This window comes from Alexandromys fortis, unplaced genomic scaffold (assembly GCF_014885135.2).
Source record: "Alexandromys fortis isolate MF-2015 unplaced genomic scaffold, M_Fortis_MF-2015_v1.1 scaffold_179, whole genome shotgun sequence".
In the NCBI taxonomy this organism is placed as follows: Eukaryota; Metazoa; Chordata; class Mammalia; order Rodentia; family Cricetidae; genus Alexandromys; species Alexandromys fortis.
In genome coordinates this window covers 18,041-23,145 of record NW_026068062.1, presented here as the reverse complement: position 1 = coordinate 23,145, position 5,105 = coordinate 18,041, and positions in this window count along the sequence as shown.

Here is a 5,105-nt window from a genome sequence, read left to right as displayed (position 1 = left end):
CTAGACTAGGATGGAGCGGGGAGGACTTTGGACTTTCCACAGGGCAGGGAACCCTGACTGCCCCTCAGACTGGAGAGGGAGGGGGAGAGGAGTGGGGGGAGGGGGAGAGGAGAGGGAGGAGGGGGGAAAAGGGAGACGGGGAGGGAAATGGGAGGCGGGGAGGAGGCGGAAATCTTTTTTTTTTCAATAAAAAAATTATATTTAAAAAAAAGTAAATGTGTGCTGGAGAGATGGTCCCATGATTAAGAGCACTGACCACTCTTCCAGAATATCCAGGTTCAATTTTCAGCACTCATGTTTGCTCACAGCACTTTGTAGCTCCAGTTCCAGGGATCTAATGCCCTCTTCTAGTCTCTGCAAGTGCTACACACATAGTACACAGAGGTACATGAGGATAGACACTCATATACATTTTTAAAGTGACTTTTGCTGCCCTTGAGTCTCCTTCATTTGTAGTTTTTTGGGTAGCCTGGTTACTCTGGCCTCTGAGGCTGCGGAGCGCATGGCCACGCCCAGGAGCGTGCAGCTCCCGCAGCCTGGCGGGCGGGGCCTCCAAGAACGGCCGAGCCGCTGGTCATGCGGCTCCGCCCTCTTCCTCACCACCTCCCTCTCCCCGTGGTTTGTGGTTACCCTAGAGGGACAGAAGGTGTCCTCCCGGGTCCAGGCCCTGCCAGGCGGCCGCGAGCGCGAATGCCCGCAAGCGTGCGCGCGTGGGAGGCGGCTGCGCTCTTCCCGCAGGAGCCCAGCGCTGCGTGAGGATCCCCGGTTAGCCTGGCCGCTCACTGGCCGTGGACCGGGCCCGGGAGCGGGCGAGGCGGCGACGGGAACCCGGGACCCCAGGCCGCGCGACACAGCCCCGAGGCGCCTCGCCCACGCTCGCGCTCCACCCCATCCCCTCCGCTTCTTTCCTCCGTTCGGCGCGCTGGAGAGCGAGCACAGGCCGGACGCGAACCAGGGTAAGCCTCGAGCCGTTCAACATAGCGGTTCCCGGCCCGCTGCCCGCGCGCTATTTGTGAGGCGTGGCCCGGCGAAGGAGGCGCATGGGGGGCGTGGGGCTCCCCAGCTGGCGGCGGTGACGGAGAGGGCGCGCGGGACAGAGCTGGGCAGCTGCAAGCCGCGGCCGCCTTTAGCTGGCTGAGCGGGCCCACCTGCGAGCATGGGAGCCAGGTGTCCCAATGCTTTAATTTCCGGAGCGCCCAGATCACGGCGCGCCGCGGCTGGGGCCGTGGGGACGTTCCTTCATTAAGTTATTTATTTGTGGAGAGCTTTCTCTGAGCAACCGCGATGGCCAGCACCAGGAGCATTGAGCTGGAGCATTTTTTGTTGTTGTTTTCTTTTTTGTTGTTGTTTAATTTTTTGTTGTTGTTGTTCTTTTGTTTTTTTCGAGACAGGGTTTCTCTGGTTTTGGAGCCTGTTCTGGAACTAGCTCTTGTAGACCAGGCTGGTCTCGAACTCAAAGAGATCCGCCTGCCTCTGCCTCCCAAGTGCTGGGATTAAAGGCGTGGGCCACCACCGCCCGGCCGAACTGGAGCATTTTGAAGAACAGGACAAAAGGCCGCGGCCAGGGTTGTGGAGAGGGGCTCCCAGCTCCTCCGGGGGCAGCAGCGTCTCTGGCCCCAAGGGCAATGGGCTCATCCCCAGCCGGCGCACGGTGCACACTGCAGCTTCTACCACACGCGGACTTTGTAGGCCTTAAGGTTGGAGAAGAAGGCCGAGAAGGCACGTTTCTACCGGAATGGGGACCCTACTTCAAAGGCCTGGTCTTTGCCTTCACCACCGATCGCTTCCGTTTCTTTCAGGCGCTCTGCTCGCTGTCTGACAATGTGAACCTGCCTCAGGGCGTCTGCAGGATCTACACCACTCGGCAGTCACAAGGTCACCAGCTTGGAAGAGCTGTTGGAAGGTAGGAGGGGCAGGCAAGGCTTGGCAGGTGCAGTGACTGTGGGCTGGGCGCTTCCCCGTCTAGAATGGGGCAGGTGCTTTCTAGGCAGCCAGGGGGATTGGAGCTCCTCTGTACTTTGTGTTGGGCCGGGGTGCACACATTCTCTGTCCTTCTCAAGAGATTTGCCTTTTTTTTTTTTTTAAAGAAAATTCTAATGAGTAGAGACAAATACAGACAATGGTACCTTTAAAATTAGCCAACTTATTTTTGCTGGAAGTGCAAGCTGTTTGAAAGCATGGTCTTCCAGTGAGGCGCGGGGTAACCCTTGGTGGAGCTCAGCGTAGCTCTTGTGCCGTCCCAGTGTTTGGGATCCCACTGTACCTTCTGTGCATGGCTGTGGTTCTTACTTGCTCCAGGTTGGCTTTTCTGATTTCACTTACGGCAGAAGTCACTCGAAATCAAGAGGGGCGATCCAGCATAGCAGGTATCAACCTTGGCTTCATCTTGGACCATACTGGACACTTTTAAAAGTGTCCCCACCCACCCCTTAGATATTATGATGTGCATGGTTGGGGTGTGACTGTAAATCATGTATAGTCCCAGCACAGAGAGGTATGGGCAAGGAGGAGCATGAAATCTTTCCCCCTTAGACTTTAGCTCACATAAGAAGTAGGCAGTGAGTCAATCTATTTTAGATGATTGCTAAATGTTCTTTCTGACCATTTCTTGCATCCACAGATTAAGGAATCAAGAATCAGGATAAAGTACCAAATTACGGTAGTTGAACTACTGTGACAAAAATAGAACTGTATAAAATAGTGTTCCCCTGCCTAAAAGAACTGTTATTATACATGTTTAAGATGTACAGTCTGAGATAAAATGTGTTAGTAATCCTTGTTGTCCTCTAATATAAATCACTAAACTTTGGAGCACATGACCATAAACCTGTTTCACCTTTTTAGATGAATTTTTGTGGATTATAATTACATCATTTACATCATCACTTTCTTGCCTCTAAGAGTTTCCAGAAATGAGAAAAATCATGAATTTTGCTTTATCAAGAGTTGCAGTTTGAATGTGATCTAGGTTTGGCTTCAGAATATCTGAGCTATGAGGGAAAGGGTTGATTACACTGGTCAGTGACTCTAATGGAACACACACACATAAGGGACACCATATTTTGGAAAAGAACAGTAAGTGTTATTCTTGTAATAGCTACATACAGTCTACACACAGGGGCATGCTTTTTTGTTCTAGATCATTCATATGTGTTAAGTCACTAGTGTGAGCTTTGTGTATGAGCTATGAACTTTCCGCTTATCACTGCTTTCATACTGTTCCATATGTTTGGTTACAATGTCCCTTCATTTTTGTTGCATTTTAGTAGGGTTTTATTTATTTTTTCCTTGGCCCACGGGTGGTTCAGTAGTTTGCTGTTCAATTTCCGTTGATTTGTAGGATTTCTGAGAGAAGTGTTGTTGTCATGTGCTGATCTGATAGGGCACCGTGTATAACTCCAGTTTTTTTTTTTTGGTTCTGTGTTTGTTTGCTGTGTTACACAGTGGGTGGTCATTTTTACAGAAGTTTTCATGAGGTGCTGAGAAGATGGTATATTATTTCTTGTTTGTATGGTATATTGTATAGATGTCTGTTATTCCTTCATTACATCTCTTAGTTCTCTTATGAATTTTCGTCTGGTTGACTTGCCCATTGCCAAGTACTTACTATTATCAAACTTAGTATTAAACAAATAATGCTAATTAGCTCACACAAAGGACACACATGAACACTCATTGGGTGCTTTTTCCGGATGATTATCATTAGGTGTTTCTATAGTTGAATAACAACTATATGTCATTGGTCATAGTTAAAGTCTATGTAGAAATTATGACAGAATTAATTTATTTTTTAAGTTTAGTGGTTGCATTATGTTGTTTAGTCACTTCTTTGAAACCTTTACCTTTATGTTGAGCTATGTTTAACTGTTAGTGGGTGCTCAGGTTGTTTAGCCGTGTTGTGGTTTGTGGGTTCATTTTTAGGTTTGATGTTGTTTTTACTTTATTTGTGAGGAATGTTGGTAGTATTTGGCTATACTACTGTTATGTCTGCGGAAGATTATCTTGAGGAATTAGTGTCTAGTTAATTGACAATTTGGGATTCTATTAGTAAGTATTTTTATGCGGGTGGGTATTTTATTTGTCACTAATTATTATGATGGTATAGATGTGAGGTTTCAGTTCAATGGTGTAGGTGGGTCGGCAATTTATGATGGTGACTGGTTTGGATTTATGGGTGAATGTGGTGCTGGTGCATCTGCTTGATATAGTTTCTCTGCATGATTGATGGTTGCTTCTGGTTGAACTTTACTTATGGGGGTGTTTATTATTATTGAGATCACTCGTGGAAATTAGGTGAGTAGGATTATTGGGATGCAAACTAGTGTGATTATGAATGAGAGGAAATATAATTTTACCATTCCTTTTTGGCTACTTCGGTCAGAGCAGCTGAGTGTGTGGATGGTGGGTGTCATTTTTGGAATACCTTTTTCTAGTCAGATGAGGCCTGGTATGGTTAGGGCTGTTTTAAAGCTCGTGCTGAGTGTTTTTTACGGGCAATAGTCGTTGTCTGTTTGTTGGTAAGTGGCCTAGGTAAGTTGATAATGAGTTTGTAGTTGAAGGTTTTTTTGTTAGAGGGTTGTTGCTTGAGCTTGTTAAGGTCTGCTGCAGCTGTAAACCCAGCAATAGTAACTGTTCTAGCTGTAGTTTTTAGGAGTAAAGCTATGGTTAGTGCTTGTACAGTTGTGGGTGGGATGTTGTATTATATGAAGAATCTTGCTAGGATGCTTCCTAATGCTAGCCGTTTTACTGTGTTTATTAGTGATGGTTTATTTTCATTAATGCTTTTCTTTGAAGGGAAACGAGGTCTACTTATTAAGACGAAATAAATGTTTCTTATGCCGTGATCCGCTGTTATAGAGGTCGCTACTAATGTAATTGATATGTCTCAGGTGTTGGTGTAGCAGGTGTTATCTGCTTTGATGATTAGGTCTTTATAATAAAACCCGGTGTGAAGTGTTATTCCTGTTAGGGCTAACGTGCCGATTGTCATGAAAATGGTATGCTTTTGCTATCCCTCTTCATTGAGGCTGTGGATAATTGATCCTGTGCATATAAATAATATAGCTTTAAAGAATGCGTGGGTGGAAATGTGTAGGAAAGCTAGG